The following is a 16,806-nucleotide window of genomic DNA, read 5'->3' on the forward strand; positions in this document are numbered from 1 at the left end:
GCTCATGTGTCTTCTTGCAGTCGGTCTTGGGAACTCATTGGGAAATCTCAACTCACCTGCTAGGTCAGGAGTGAGCAGAGGAAGGGAGGCATCGCAGTTGGCATGCCATGTTGGTACAAATTTGAGAAGAAAGGAGCATTGTGGGCAGGCTGCTCCTAATACCTCAGGGCTTATACCACACTTGAGTTCTAGCCGCTCTGTCTGAAAGCAGGCTAGAGGAAGGTGTCTGGCCCAGACATCAGTCAAAGAAAGAATAGGGGAAGTTCTTGTTGTAAGTTATGGCCTGATCTCTGGACATTTAAACCTGGTGTTGCCTGGATTATAAACCTTTGGAGATGCCAGACTTCTTGTACCCTGCCCCTTGGCCATTCTATGCCAGGGGTTGTCAACATAAACACAATCACCCACCAAAACTCATTGTTTTCCTGGTGGGTCTCAAGTTTTGTTTTACCTCCTTTTTTATTTCCAGGTGCTGAGGACCAAACCCAGGGCCTCGTGCTTGTTAGGCTAGTGCTCATCCACTGAGCTAAATCCCCAACCCCTGTTTTGCCCTTAAAAAAAAAAAAAAAAAAAACTTTATTTATTTATTTGAGAGAAAGAGGCAGAAAGAGGGAGAGAGAGAATGGGTGCGCTAGGGCCTCCAGCCACTGCAAACAAACTCCAGATACGTGTTCCCCCTTGTGCATCTGGCTTACATGGGTCCTGGGGAATCAAACTGAGGTCCTTTGGCTTTGCATACAAACACCTTAACCGCTAAGCCATCTCTCCAGCCTCTGTTTTACCCTTTCATTGGCTTTTTCAAGGATTCCAAGTTCTAGTCTTCCCACAAATATCCATTGGATTAAAGAGGATCAGTTTCCTGATTGTCCACACACGATTCTGTACATCCATATGTGTTGGTAAGAGGCCCTGGAATACTCCAGTAAAACTATTAGTGAACCTTCCATGGTGAACAGATTTGTGAACATCTGCTTCCTAATGTGTGGCATCCTTCCTTCAACCTCCTTCCTGACAATGGTGCCATTCTGAATGCTTATTGAGTCATCCACTGAAATGTCATTCTCTTTCTGTTTGTTTGTTTGTTTTTGAGGGAGAGTCTTGCTATAGCCCAGGCTGACCTGGAATTCACTGTGTAGTCTCAGGCTGGCCTTGAACCCACGGTGATCCTCCTACCTCCCCAGTGCTGGGATTAAAGGCATGTGCCACCATGCCAGGCTCTTAAAATTTATCTTTTCAACTGTATCATTTTGTTTTGGTTTCTTTGAGACTGGGTCTTAAAATAGTCCAGACTGACCTTGAACTCACAGCAATCCTTTTTTTTTAAAAAAATTTGAATAATTTATCATTCTAACAAAAGTATAAAGTATGGAAAATTAGTGTATTTGAATCATTTCAGAGTCGATAGTTTTCCCACTAGCAGATTTCAGTTTTTAGCACCTTTGAAAAGAAACTGAATTAAGACAAGTGGCAATGCATCCTCAGACTGCCAGAGGACATATGACTAACAGTGTGCAGTTCATGTAATGGTGTGGTCATTTGGTTTTATTTCTCTACGTTTTGAGTGCCACAACACACACACTTAGAGGACAAACGTGTTCACCGAATTCACAACCTGTGGTTAGGAAGGTGGAATAGAAATGCTGAGACGAGAGGCGTCATGGGCTGGCGAGGAGGTCAGATGGACAGCCCGAAGGCGCTGACGATACAGTACACGGTCTTGTTTTCCCACCGCGCAGTGTAGCTCCCATCGGTAGGGCTGTCCCAGAAGCAGGAACTTGCAGTGTGTAATCCAGCCCCATTCTTCTGCATAATTACACAAGCTCACAATGTACTTGAATGGCTTCCCCAGCTTGATGAGTTGGCTCAAAGTCTGTTCTATGACATTTGTGGTCCACTGGTTGACTTTGCTGTGCTGGTAAGCTTTGCCGCTGATGGCACTTTCGATAGCCTCCTTTACAATGTTGCTTACTTCATCAACAACAAAAGAAGTCTCCTCCGCTTCCTGGTAGTCTTCCATCTTTCCTCCAGACCCGTCGCCTACGCCCCCCCCCTTTTTTTTTGAAGCAGGGTCTCACTCTGGCTCAGGCTGACCTGGAATTAACTATGGAGTCTCAGGGTGGCCTTGAACTCATGGTGATCCTCCTACCTCTGTCTCCAGGGTGCTGGGATTAAAGGTGTGCACCACCATGCCTGGCTTCACAGCAATACTCTTAACTCAGCCTTCAGAGTGCTAGAATTAAATGCATGTGCCAACAAGTCTGGTTTGAAACTTCATTCTTAGTTTTCCATTTTCCTTTTCCTCATGTTCCAGCCCTGTTTCAGAAAAGTTGGTGTATGTGTATGGAAGGGGAGAGACGGCTCAGTTAAAAGGCACTTGCCTGCAAAGTTTACGGACCCAGTACCCATGTAAACCTGATGTGCAAGGTGGTGTCTGGAGTTTGCAGTAGCTGGAGGCCCTGGGTACTCATTCTCTTCTTATCTATCTCTTTTTCTCAAATAAATAAGTAAATAAAATATATTTTTTATTTATTTGAAAGTGACAGGCAGAAAGAGAAAGAGGCAGATAGAGACAGAGAGAATGGGCGCTCCAGGACCTCCAGCCACCGCAAACAAACTCCAGATGTGTGCGCTCCCTTGTGCATCTGGTTAATATGGGTCCTGGGGAATTGAGCCTCGAACCCCAGTCCTTAAGCTTCACAGGCAAGCACTTAACCACTAGGCCACCTCTCTAGCCCTAATTTTTTTCTTTTGGTATGTGTCCCCAAACAACTACAAGCGTCAAATATGTAACTCACATTGGGATAAGGGCCATTGTATCTGGTCACTTAGTAAGCGCTTCTTAAAATAATATAAGCCAGGCTGGGAAAATGGCTTAGCTATTAAGGCATTTGCCTGTGAAGCCTAAAGACCCTGGTTCAATTCCCCAGGACTCTCTCCAATAAATAATATTTAAAAAATAATAAGATCAGGCCATGAGACAGTGACTCTGCAGTCACCCTTCTCAGCATCCAGGGGATAAAATGTAGAGCTCGAACAGGATTTGTGACAGGGCTGAGCACATAACCCAGAGCAGCCTCTCCATTGTCATCTGCAAGCATTTTCCAGTTAAAACGTGCTGTGCCTCACTGGATCACACCAATGGGGGCAAGAGTAACAACCACGTGATGGGTGAAAAGGGTTCATTCACATCAGGCTGACGGTTTAGAGGGGAAGTTTCATCATGGCAGAAAAGCATAGCATGAGCAAGAAGATGGCTCACGTCTTGTCACATATCTGGGTAGTGGGTGTCTAAGAACTGGGCTTGGAGCTGGGCTCATTCGCCTCAAGGTCCATCCCCCAGTGACACACCTCCTCCAACAAGGCTTCGCCCCCTCAGGCTGCACCGGCTGGGGCTTGAGTCTGAGGCTTAATTATAAACTCATTAGGCCATGGAAGACGTTTCACATTCAAACAGCCACACAAACATGGTAGTTAAAGAAAGTGACTTTTTTTTTTTTTTGTCTTCTAAACCAGAGCTTTGCAATGGGGCTTTTGTCTTCTTGCTTGGTAGGATAATGGGGTGGCCTTGGAAGAGAGTCATGGCCTTGGTAGAGAGTCTGCTCATGCATGGATGCTTTGCTGGGGCCTCCAGGAGCCTGACTCACCCTGCTTCCCAGGCAGTGGAGGGGAGGTGCTAAGCCTTTCAGCAAGGTTTCCTGCTGTTCACGTGGACCATTTGGAATCAGGTCTTGAGCTTTGACCCTGGCCTCCCCGAGGACACTTAAGGGCTGAATTACGCCAGCAATGCTTAACTTGCAAGGAGATAGTGTCCCCAGGTTAGCTTGGATTAGATTTGAAGAGGTAGAATGCACTCTTCCTCAGTAATGGTAGGTAGGAGGTGGGTTCTGAGAACAGACCTTTGGCTCTGATCTGAATGGTTGTCCTCCCAAAACCCATCTGTTGGAGTCTCACCCCAAGATGATGGAATTAGGAGCTGGAGCCTTTGGGAAGGGATTGTGAGGATGGAGCCCTTGTGAATAGAATTCATGTGCTTATAAAAGGGAGCCCTTAGGCTGGAGAGATGGCTCAGCAGTTAAGGTGCTTGCCTGCAAAGCCTAATGACCTGGGTTTGATTCCCCTGTACACATGTAAGCCAAATGCATGGTGGCTCATGCATCTAGAGTCTGTTTGCACTGTCTGAAGGCCCAGTGCACCCATTCATTCTTTCTTTTTTTCTCTCTCTCTCTGTCTCTCTCACTGTCATTGCAAATATATAAGTATATTTTTTTAAAAACACAGAGGCTGGAAGGATGGCTTTGCCTGCAAAGCTGAAGGATCTAGGTTAGAGTCCCAGGACCCACATAAGCCAGATGCACAAGGTGGCATCTGGAATTCGTTTGCAGTGGCTAGAGGCCCTGGTGTGCCCATTCTCTCTGTCTCTGTCTCTCTTATAAACAAACACACAGACAGACAGACAGACAGAAGTAGCTACATGCCTTTGAGTCTAGAACTTTGGGTAACCCAATGTTAGCATTTCCATAAGGCTGGCTCCAGGGAATCATCAGAAGTGACACTTCACTCCAGCACTCAATGTCAGTCTTTCTGAATGACCATGACTTTGTGTGAGGGAGCAATTTACTAACACATGCTAAACTATGCCCAGTTCGGGTTCATGGTCACCTGAGAGTCCAAAGCAATACTGTGTCCACAAAGCTGCTCTCTGGGGCTCAGTAACATTCCACAGCCTCCATGTGGCTTTTGAACTTTAACTGCACTCTTGGGAACTTGGGCTGGTGGCTAAGGTATCTTCCCTCTTGCTGTGTCCCTGGGCCAGGCAGCCTCAGCACCCAAGAGGCTGGTGGGTGCAGCTCCCTCCAGGGGGCTGACTCCACAGTACAGAGCTGAGTTGCATGGTGCGTGCTCACCGCAAATGGTCAGTATGTGAGCAGGCGCCAGGATGCGTCCCCTTCCTGAAACCTGGTTCTGCTTCTACTCAGGCTGTTTGGCACAGGAGTTTTGCCTTTTCCTGCTGATGGTGGCTCCCCACTGCCTACCCCATCTGAACAGTTTTGCTAGTATCAGAGCCAACCGCTGTGCCAGTCTGGCTGGGCAAGTGCAGGAGACCAGCTTGAGCTCTCGGGATGACCAGTGTGGCTCAGCTTTGGAAGGCGCTCCAGCAAGCAGAACGGTGCGTCCGTTCAGCTGCAGCCCAGGGTCAGCGGCAGCATCTCCTTCCTTCCCAAGGCCCAGGCGCTCCCTGGAAGCTGGTTCACCCCCAAAGGAGGAGAGGAAAGAGGGGGGCTGCCTGCAGGGCAAGCCTCTTCCCCCAGCTGAGAGGCAGGCAGTGGAACTGCTTCCCCACCCCTACGGGGACCTCCTGTTCCAGTGTTCAAGATCAGAGTCCGCTCAACAGGACATCCCAAACCTCTGCTTTTCACAACCAGCTCGTAAGGGGTCTGACTCTGGCTGCCACTTGTCTCGCAAGGAGCTTATGACATTGCAGACACACACTCACAATGTTTGCGCCATGTATGAGGCGAAGCGTCGCTCCACTTAACGATGGCGGAATTCCTTCTGAGAGAGGTGATGGGAACGTGCAAGACAGTGGTCTCCATGGCCACCAAAAGCATCCCCGTTGCCCACCTCCATGGAGTCATCGTACCAGAATGAGGCCAGCTGATCAGTCTGCCAGCGGACACTGTCTTCAGCCTGGTGATCCACCTCCCAGTAAAGGTCTTGATGCCATGGGGTTTGACAGAGAATGGCCCTGGCCACCAGCTTTAAGGAGGCTCAGCTAAGAGTGGCTACCCAGGCTGCTTAAGCTGAGGGATGTTAGGAGAACTGGGTGGTGGGGGTGACCTTGTTCTGTGTCATTCCAAGGCACAGGGAGATGACGCTTCAGGTGCTGAATAAGTTGACACCCAACCTGCAAGTCCCCCTCCCTGGGTGGCCTCAGTGTCCCCCCTTCTTTTTCTGAGGTTAGGGTCTCGCTCTAGTCCAGGCTGACCTGGGATTCACTATGCAGTCTCAATGTGGCCTTGAACTCAAGGCAACCTTCCTACCTCAGCCTCCCAAGTGCTGGGACTAAAGGCGTGCGCCACCACACGTGACTTTCTGTGTCCCTTTCATTGGAAGTTTACAACCCTGTGAAAGGACTTCCCTGCACTCAGTAGCTAATTTGCTCAAGTGGTACCTGAAGACCACGTTTCCCATGAAGAGAACACACCTTGGGAAGGCCCGCTGCACATCTGTGTATCATGAGAAGATGTGCCTGGCTTTCATGGCCAGCACTGCATCCTCATGGGACCATAGTGCTCCTGGTAGAGGACCACTGGGCCATGTCTCTACTCCTCTGTGGGGCATTAGGGTGGTCACCTTCCAACAGAATCCAGTGAACATTATGAAAGTTCCGGGGTCTCTGGGAAGCTCTGAGACTTTCCAGAATTCTAAAACACAACACGCTGACTTGTCCACTGCTCCATAGACTCCAAGCCATCCCATAAGCCCAGCTTTTTCCTTCCACCAAATCTTCTACCCCAAGCTTTGGAATTACTCCCCTCAAACTCTTGGGGGTACATGGAGTTAGCTCATGTATTGTTTTTTTTCCATTTGCCTTGTCCATTAGTTTGGCTGGACTCTGGCCTCCCCAGGGTCTGCACTGGAGGTCGACCCCCTCCCCCCAGGACCAGCGGAGCCAGGCTTGAGTGGAAGCCTGTGGGCGGATGGGCATGGATGGATGGAAGGAAGGTTCTGGATTGCCTGTGTCTTGGGGAAAGGTGGGATCAAGGGCCCAGTGCCCAGATCCTGGCCTGCCACTGTCAAGTCTCTGCCTCTGTCTGGGCCTGGTCCAAGCAGGTAAGGAGGGAGCAGCAGCCAGGGCTCCACTGAAGGCCTCATGGAAGGAGGGAGGGCGGAAAACAGGAAAGGGACAGAGCTAAGATAAAAGCCAGTGGTGGGCTGGAGAGACTTCTCAGTGGTTAGAGCACATGCCTGCAAAGCCTAATGACCCTGGGTTGGTTCCCCAGTACCCACATAAGCCAGATGCACAAGGTGGTGCATGTGTCTGAAGTTCTCTCTCTCTCTCTCTCTCTCTTCCTCTGCTTGCAAATAAGATAATTTTTAAAAAGCCAGGGGCTGAAGAGATGTGGTTAAGGCCCTTGTTTGCAAAGCCTAAGGATTCCCAAGAACCCAATTAAGCCAGATGCACAAATGGTACATGTGTCTGCAGTTCGCTTGCAGTGGGTGGAGTCCCTGGCATGCCCATTCTCTCTCTCCCTCCCTTTTTTTTTCTTTTCAAATAAATAAAGTAGGGCTGGAGAAATGGCTTAATGGTTAAGTGCTTGCCTGAGAAGCCTAAGGATCCCATTTTGAGGCTCGGTTCCTCAGGACCCACTTTAGCCAGATGTACATGGGGGCACACGCATCTGGAGTTTGTTTGCAGTGGCTGGAGGCCCTGGCGTGTCCATTCTCTCTCTCTCTCTTTCTCTCTGTTTGTTGCTCTCAAATAAATAAATAAGAATAAACAAAAAATTTAAATAAATAAATAAAGTATACATATATTCTTTAAAAAGCCAGTGGTGAAAGCCTGGGGCACCCAGTCTGTGCTCTACCTGGGTCCCCTCACCAGCCTCGGCAAACCTTCGGGCTCCTTGGGAGGCAGTTCCAGGATGGGCACAGCCTCTCTGTGGGCCCGCGAGCTCCTGTTCTGGACACCCCTCAGCACCCCTCGAGAGCAGAAGCCATCCCTGGAGTGCTAAACATGGTCTCTACACCCCCTTCCCCAGTTTGCAAAGGGCCTGTCACCTTCCAGAGGCTGGACAGGCTCTTCTTTCAAACTCAGCTCCTGTCAGCTTGGCCATTTAGAAGCTGGGCCAGCAGCTCACCATCTGTGCTCGGGAGGCACAGCCGTCTTCACCTTCATTACCTGTCAGTACTCCCCCCCCCCACGGCCCCCCGTTAATATGTTGAAGCAGGATTTGCTGTGTGCCATGAGCACCAGGTCAGAACCAAGATGTGGCAGTGTGTCTGCTGAGATAGTGCCGGGAAGCTGAGCGCCCTGAGCTGGCTTTGGTGGCATCTGCAGGAGGAAGACTTGAGAGACTTGCCAGAGAGCGTGTCAGGCCCGGAGGCCAGCAGGTTTCACAGCTGTCTGGTGACTCACTGTCGTGGGCCCTCACCTTGACACCATCCCTGTCTGTTTGTGACCTTGCTAGGTCACTGACCTGAGCTACGTTCGATTTCTGCTTCCTCCTCTGGTGAAGAAGTCAAGGCAGGCTTCCACGGGGCCTGACAGTACATAATAGCCAGGTTGTGTCTAATTTATTGGATCTATAAAATGATAAAATGCATTTGCTTCCAAAGCCCGTGATCTCATCCTAAAGGCCAAAGTCTTCAGGGATTCCCTCCCACCCAGGCCTCACAGAGGCTCTCTTCCCTGGGTAATGTTTGCCCAGTGCCAACAAAGAAGCAGCAGGTGCCCTCTACTTGGCAGTGGGCACTCTGTTGGTGCCAGAAATGGCCAAGGAAACAAACTGTGCCCAGAGCTCATTGGCTCCCAAGGTCAAGAGGAAGCATGAGGAATGAGGGGACCTTCAGGGCCCTGTGCATCCTTCCAGATTCCTTCTGGTCATCTGCTCTCCTATGACCATCTGCTCTAATGACTCTGCTACCCGCATCAACTCTGCTGGCCCACGATGAAGAAAGCGAACAGAGCGGGGAGACTTGGGGCCAATGGCAGAATGGAGGCCGCAGGACAAAAAAAGCAGAGGCCTGGGATTTGTGACACCACCTCATTTTATCCTGAGTGGACCATAGTCAGCTGCATATCATCTCTAAACATCTGTCTTCCCATTCATCCAAGAAAAATAGAACTTAGGGACCTCCAAGTCCCTTGGGGCTGCAGGTTTTTCATTTGTCTGTTTGTTTATTTATTTATTTATTTATTTATTTGAGAGGGAGAGAGAAAGGGGAAGAGACAGAGAGAGAATGGGCACACCAGGGCCTCCAGTCGCTGCAAACGAACTACAGAGGCATGCGCCACCTTGTGTATCTGGCTGTTGTAGGTTCTGGATAATCAAACCTGGGTCCTTAGGCTTCACAAGCAAGCGCCTTAACCACTAAGTGATCTCTCCAGTCCAGGTCATTCATTGTAATGGAAGTGCTGGTAAGAACATTGGGAAGGTTGGGCCTGCTTTCCACTTCATGTACTCGAGTCTTGCTCTGAGAGCCTCTGTTCATCCCCTCCTTTCCTCATCACGGGTCTAAGCGATGACGCTCTTTAAAGCATGGGCTTTGGAACCATGCACACCTGATTCAAATTCTAGCGATGCAATTTGCAAACTGGATTTCCTTGGAGAGTCTCAATTTCTCATGTGTAAAGTGGGTAAAACCATGCCTAGCTTTCAAAGTGGTTATTAAAACATTCTGATGGCCGAAAGATACTGAATAATGGTGACCTGGCTTTCAGCAAGGTCTGTCCTGGGGACCTGAACATGTCCTGTGTGTTTTGTGAATGTGAGCTAGGGCTCGGTTCACTGATGAGGGCACACATGTGCAAAGTGGTGGGGACTTAAACAAGCTTATGCCACTCTTTCATCACAAATGAGAAACAATCGATACACACACACACACACACACACACACACACATTCACACACACACACTGCACCAACTGGCTGATGCTCGTGGGTTTGTGGTGGCTCAGAGTAAACAGTGAGCCAGTCTCCTTTCTTGCCTGATTATCCGGGTTTCTGCTGATTTCTTGCAAGGCTTTGTGACTAAATAAGTCACTTTACCTCTCTTAGTGTCTCAGCAGCTCCCAGGTAGGTCGAGAATATTGTGGATCCCTTGCCTATCTCACTTTGATACAGAAGGGTCAGGGAAGCTTATTTCCAGAGCATTAATTTTGAGTGCTAGGGACGTATTGGAACCGAGTAATTTTTTTAAAATTTTTGTTTACTTATTTATAAGAGACAGAGAGAGTGAGAGAGTGAGAGAGAGAGAGAGAATGGGCATGACAGGGCCTCTAGCCACTGCAAATGAACTCTAGCTGCAAGCACTATCACGTACATCTAGCTTATGTAGGATCTGGAGAATCAAACCTGGGTCCTTAGGCTTTGCATGCCTTAACCAGCCCCTGAGTAATATTTTTAACCACATGATATTCTTTTTCTTTCAAATAAATAAGTTTATTTGAAAGGGAGAGAGAGAGAGAGAACACACCAAGGCTTCCTGCTTCTGCAAATGAACTCCAGATACATGCACTGTTTTGGGCATCTAGCTTTACATGGGTGCTGGGGAATTGACCCTGAGCCATCAGGCTTTGCAAGCCAGTGCCTTTAACCACTGAACATGCTACTCGTGATATTCTTTAGCCTCATATAATATTCTTTCCAGGAGCTAGCTGGAATATTATTTTGCTGTAGATTCCACCTTAAGACTAACATAGCCTGTGGGGGAAAAATACTGCCAACTTGCTTCCGTTTTTGCTGGTTGACCTCCTTCAGACATTTCCGACACAATTGCCAGTCAGTCTAGTAGCAAACAGAACATGTGATGTGGTCCATCCACACCAGGAAGAGATTTCTGAAGAATTCACACTTCAAGTCAGTTCGAACTCTGTTAGCCAGCTTTCTATCCAATCTATAAGAAGCAGAACCCTTTGACGTGTGTTTTCTTGGCTGCTGACCCGGATGCTGATGGGGTGAAAGCCAGGGCTACAACGCTCACCTGTAACGTGAGAAGTCTACCCTTTGACACGCAAGGGACAGGTGGGAAGGGGTGGGAATGGCCTGTTCTGGTGATTCGAGAATGGGCAGTTTCTGAAAACGCATCCTCATGTTGTGTGCAATTTCACCCATGTATACTTACTGTTCTGTGGTGATGGTGATGATAGACTGGCTCACAGAAGCCTGGTGGGGGGCATTAGTGTTAGAAACCGAGTGTGCACACTGCTACCCTAAGAGGGCTTATTGTTCCCTCCGCCTCTGCAGGAAAATTCCTGTCGTCAGCCTTGACCCAGTGCCCACGTTGGTACCTGTACAATTCTGCTTTATGGACCTGCGGTCCCAGGAAACTGTTGACATCAGCACGGTGTGCCCACACAGGGCAGGTTTTCTGGAGCTGCTGTGGTCAGAGCTAGCGCTGAGCAGGCTGTGGGAAAGATGGTCTCTCCAGTACCCATTCCTGCCCTCGGCTCCGCGGTGACATCATTTCCTCCGGCCAGGATTCACTCCCACTGAGGGCCTGGCAGGCTTCTGCGCTCACCTACCCAAAGCAGATGAGATCATCTGAGTTTGAGGTGGTTGCCTTGGAGAGAGAGAGAGAAAGAGAGAGGAAGAGAGAGAGAAACCTCACCAGCACACTTAGGGCAGGACTGAGCTCCCTAGGAGGTCTTCACCTTATTCTCCACATGGAAAAGCCAGTTAACACCAGGACCTTGCTTCAAACTGGGTGCCCACGTGCTAAGGCATGCACAGCCAGACACTTTAAACGAACCCAGGCAACATTGGTTTAAGCTACTGGAAAATGGAACTGGACAGAGTGGGACAGGAAATGCCCCCTAACACCAAGGGGCAGAGCATCTGTGGCAGCTCACGTGACCAACTTGGAACCTCGAGAGCTTTAATGCTAATGTGGTGGGTGCAGTTGAAATCACCCGTAAGGTCTCTGAAAAAGGGCCAGAGGTGAAGGCCGGGATTAAATCCCCATGCTCATTGGAAGCCAGAGCTTTCACAGGTGGGCTGATAGGTTTTATGTAGCCCCTCATTTTGTGCCAGGCCACAGGAGCAAAAGAGAAAGAAAGCTGACCATACTCCTTAGCGCATATTGCTATTATCAGCTTGCACAAAGCCTTTCAAACTGGGTGTGATTGCAATCTTCCCTCTTCATCCCTTCTCTCCACTGCTATTCTCTCCCCAACAGGCACCTGCTGTGACGTATTTGATGCATGCTTCTAGATAAGTCTGTATACTTGGGTATTATCGTGCATATGTGTGCGTCTTTACATAGATCTATGCTTGGAAAATACTAGCAGTTTGGGGTGCTTTTAATTTCCATAGGTGAGCCAAGTACAGTGACACACAGCTATAACCTCAGCACTTGGGTGGCAAAAAGCAGGATCCCAAGGTCAAGGCCAACTTAGGCTACATAGCGAATGTATCTATAAAAGATTTGTAGAAAGGAGGGTGAGCTCATGTCACCGCGTGTACGTCCAGCCATTGCTGGACGCCCACGTCACTTACCCACCATGCTGACGCACAGGACAGCAGTGAACATTTCTACACTCGTCCCTAGAGACCTCTAAGGGAGGTCTTCATAAAGTAGACACGTATTCCGTGTTGCTAAGCATGGCCAGAGAGCGCTGGGAGGTGGTGACAGAGGAAACAGCTGTAAAGCTGGGAGACAGAGGCAAGAGTATAAGAACCTGATACACGAGAGCCATTGTTTGGCTGCGAGGTTCTCCTCTGGGAAAAGCAAACACTCTCACTGATGGGCTCCTATTTCAAGAGCCATGCATCCCTTAGAACACATGTGAAAGTTTGTAATTAGACGTGATTTGACTTGCAGTTTCATGGATTGTCCTGTCTCTTAGATTGCAAGTCCTTTAAGGGCTGGCCCCTAACTTTTTTCTTTATTTTCATCTTCTTTCTTTCTCTTTTCCTTTCTTTCAACCTTTTATTGACAACTTCTGCACCTATAGTCAATATACCATGATCTTAATCCCCTACCATAGCCCTCTCTTTTTTCCAACAGCCCCCTCCACTGAATCCCTTCTTCTTTCTAATTAGACTCTCTTCTATTTTATGTCATCATTCTTTCCCCGCCTACTTCTCAGGTCTTGTATAGGTGACGTCAGCCACTGTGAGATCATGAATATCAAGGCGACTTTGTGTGGGGGAGACAGTGTTGTAGGCAGTTCTCTCTTTCCTTTGGCTCTTACATTCTTTCCCCAACATTTTCTTCAATGGTCCCTGAGCCTTGGAGGGTGTGATAAGGATGTCTCAGTGTTTAACACGCCACTGTCACTTCCTCTTTGCACTTTGGTGAGTTTTGTGTCTTTCCAGGGGTCATCACCATTGGAAAAGAGAAGCTTCTCTAACCAAAAATGAGAGTACCATTAATATGTGGGCATAAACATAAGTATTCAGAGGGCATTGTTGGGGGCAGGGGGACACACATAATATATCTATTTAACCAGACAACAGTAGGAGTTTTTTCTTTAGGACTTTTGATTAGGTTTTAGGTACCAGGCAGGAATTCTGTAGTGGAGCAGGCCTCAAGTCCAGTTAGAGAGCAGTTTGTTTCCCCCATAACAGACACGCCAGTCACTATTGCACCAGTTGATACATTTGACCTGGCTGGCTAGTCACAAAGCTTTCAGGGTCCCCTGCTGGTTAAGACCCTGGATGACTTTTCTTCCTCAATAGGCTGCATAGCTCTTTGCAGCATCCTGACAGCGAGTCAGCTGGGAGGAAGCTTCCAGCTCAGCTCCAGCTCGATTCCTCAGTGACCTGCAGCCCCGGCATGTGGACACTTCAGCAACAGGATCTCACCATCTAGTTCTGGTGGGCAAACCAAGAGCCTTGGCCATGGCCTGTAATGTTCTGGGGGCATCAGGGACCTCCCTGACCGACAGGCTGGCAGGTATCCCACCCCTGGCACTGAAATTGTCTTTTAACAATCCATGGCTTCTGCAGTTTGTGCATTTTCCCCCCTGCAATTGTGTTACACCACGCCCTGAGTCAGTGCAACCGATGTGCCAGGGTGTGAGTTTGAGGTAGGACGGGCTAGCCGGGACCTGGACAGGAGCGACAGGGCCTGGAATGCAGAGTCTCTCAGGGGCCAAGTGGTTAGGGCAAGACTAAAAACACGGGCCTCTCTGACCTTATCACAAGCCCACCCCTGACCTTAAGGTATGACTTTGACTTTATAGAGACTTAAAAATTAAAAAAAAAATTTTTTTTCTTTATTTATTTGAGAGGGAGAGAGAGAGAGAGAGAGAGAGGGAACTCCAGATTGCATGCACCACCTTGTACATCTGGCTTACGTGAGTACTGGGGAACCGAGCCTCGAACCAGGGTCTTTAGGCCTCACTGGCAAGCTCTTAACCGCTTAGCTAGCTCCCCAGCCCCCATGACTTTGACTTTACCAAAAGCTCTGACCTCAGGTAGAGCACGTAGCCTAGTACCTTCCTCTTCAGCACCCCCTTTGCCACCTTCCTTCATCTTCCCCTGGCATGGACGCTGGGCCCAGGCTGGGCTCCCAACAGGTGGTGGGAGCTTGCAGGAATCCCTGTCCCGTAAGAGAGGGACGTGATAAGGAGGCATATTGCAGAAGGAGAGTTATAAAAAGAAAAGCAGTCATCGCTGGGGAGGCGTTAGGGCAGAGGTGAGGGGCAGGTCACCAGGAAGGTGGAACACAAGGGTTGAGTTCTGCCAGAAAGACAGTGGGTGGAAGGTGTTTTGAGCAGTTTAGATACAAAGGTTTCTGGAGTGTCAAGTTCAAGGCCAGGAGACCAGGTGGTTGGCTGCAAGCAGGAAAATGAGGTTGCATAGGGACCAGACAGGGGAAGGGAAGTTTGAGAGGGCTAGAGGGATTGCGTGTACTATATCCTGAGGGCACAAACTCATCAAAGAAGAGCAGCAGAGGGCAAAAAGCTCGTTCTTTTTTTTGGGTGGGGGAGGGTTTGCGAAGTAGAGTCTCACTCTGGTCCAGGCTGACCTGGAGTTCACTATGTATTCTCAGGGAGGCCTCAAACTCTCAGCAATCCTCCTACCTCTGCCTCCCAAGTGCTGGGATTAAAGGCGTGCGCCACCATGTGCAGCTACATTCATGTTCTTTCAGGATGGTCCAAGGTGTGATGAGCAAAGAGACCTAAGCAGGCTAAGAGGGATCTGTGCCTTGTGGGAGGTGGTGGGAGGTATGGCTCTGGCCTGAGGCCGCTAAGGTTAAGGGAAGTGGCTGGGCAGGGTGCCCTGGGGGCTGAATATCTGTGGTCCACACTCACGGAAGGATGTGGACATGCATGCCCCAGGATGTTCCAGGTATCAAGGCATCTGAGAGGTTGGAGCTAGGGTCTCAAGAGTGAGAGATCTCTGTGAGTCTGAGAGATGCCTCCCTGCTAAGATAGAGGGAGGAGTCTGTGGCCTCTGGAAGCTACTGACTGTGGCCAGTGATATCTCCCGGATATGAGAGAAGACTCCAGGGAAAATGCTCAGCCTTGCTCAAAAGATGGAGGAGGGAGTCGGGCTTGGTGGAGAACGTCTTTAATCCCAGCACTCGGGAGGCAGAGGTAAGATGGCCATGAGTTCAAGTTCATCCTGAGACTACATAGTGAATTCCAAATCAGCCTGAGCTAGAGCAAGACCCTACCTCGAAACCCACCCCCCCAAAAAAGATGGAGTAGGGGTGGGAGAGATGGCTTAGTGGTTAAGGCACTTGCTGGCAAAGCCAAAGAACCCAGGTTCAATTCCCCAGTGCCCACATAAGCCAGATGTACAAGGTGGCACAAACATCTGGAGATTGTTTGCAGTGGCTACAGGCCCTGAAGTGCTCATTCTCTCCTTTCTCTCTCATGCATTCTCTCTCTCTGAAATAAATAAAATATATTTTTTAATGTAGGATACATGTCTATCCCATCTAGACTCCAAAATGAACATTTGGTTCTCCTATTATCATCCCCCTTAAGGCAGAGGCCATGGCTGACGTAGACGGAGGCACAACCTTAGGCAAAAGTAGCCCTCCCCCATCTTGTCACTGGGGACTCCCTCTGTCCTGATTCTTACAGGCTCCAACGGGACACTTGTCTTTCCTCCCCTGAAGTTGAACCCGCAGTCTATAGGAACGGATAGAAATGAGACAGCCCCGTGCTGAGGGTGCCTCCTCAACCCAGGGACGGGAAGCTATCTTCTTGCTAGCTTCAACCTTCTCTCTCTCCCTCGTCTTTCCTTTTCACCCATTCACCAAACTGGCATTTCTGGCTCCGCTGCTCTTTGAAAGTGGAGGGGGTTGTGGTGCCTGGGGATCTCTGGTCCCCTTCCTCCCCCACAAGCTTGGCTGGGTCATTTCCTTTGAATCTCTCCTTTGTCTCCCGAAGATAGCCAGGTGGCCACGTTGCAAACCTGTGCGGAAGCCTCTGCGGTCCCCCTTCCCTTAGTGCCCCGAGGCTCCTTCAACAAAGAGCCTTCAAGTCCGTGCTCCCCACAACCCTGTCCTACAGGGAAACCCACAGAAGCGAGCTCTCCGCGCTCAGAAATGATGCCAGAAGTCATCCTCCACTGGCCCTTGGGCACTGCCAACACAAGCTTCCCTCTGAAGCCAGCCTCCCGCACAGTGACGGGGGAGGGCCCTCGTGAACGAGGTCTGAGGGTGCTAGCCACCTGTGGGGAGGGGATTTGGGGAAATCCTCAGCCTAGCTTGGTTAGAGTGGCACCTGAGAGCTTGTGGGGTGTTTTTAAAAAATATTTTATTATGATGATGGTTAAATTTTATTTATTTATTTAAGAGAGAGGGAGAGAGAGAATGGCTGTACCAGGGCCTCTGTAAATGAACTCCAAATGCATGTACCTCCCTGTGCAGCTGGCTTTACATGGGTCCTGGGGACTCAAACCTGGGTCCTCAGCTTTGCAGGCAAGTGTCTTAACTGCTGAGCCATCTCTCCAGCCCTATTATTATTATCATTTTATTTATTTTAAAACTATTTTATTTATTTGAGAGAAAGCGAGAGGGAGAGAGAGAGAGTGGGCACACCAGGGCCTCTAAACCACTGCAAATGAACTCCAGATGCATGCCCCACCTTGTGCATCTGGCTTTACGTGGGTCCTGGGG

General features: G+C 49.3%; 1 pseudogene; it reads right to left on the reverse strand.

The window, feature by feature from the left end:
• Window positions 1-1,326: 1,326 nt before the first annotated feature.
• On the reverse strand, window positions 1,327-2,023 carry LOC123453762 (annotated as a pseudogene).
• Between the last annotated feature and the right edge of the window lie 14,783 nt (window positions 2,024-16,806).

The sequence above is a fragment of the Jaculus jaculus genome, chromosome 12, assembly GCF_020740685.1.
Source record: "Jaculus jaculus isolate mJacJac1 chromosome 12, mJacJac1.mat.Y.cur, whole genome shotgun sequence".
NCBI classification, from domain to species: Eukaryota; Metazoa; Chordata; class Mammalia; order Rodentia; family Dipodidae; genus Jaculus; species Jaculus jaculus.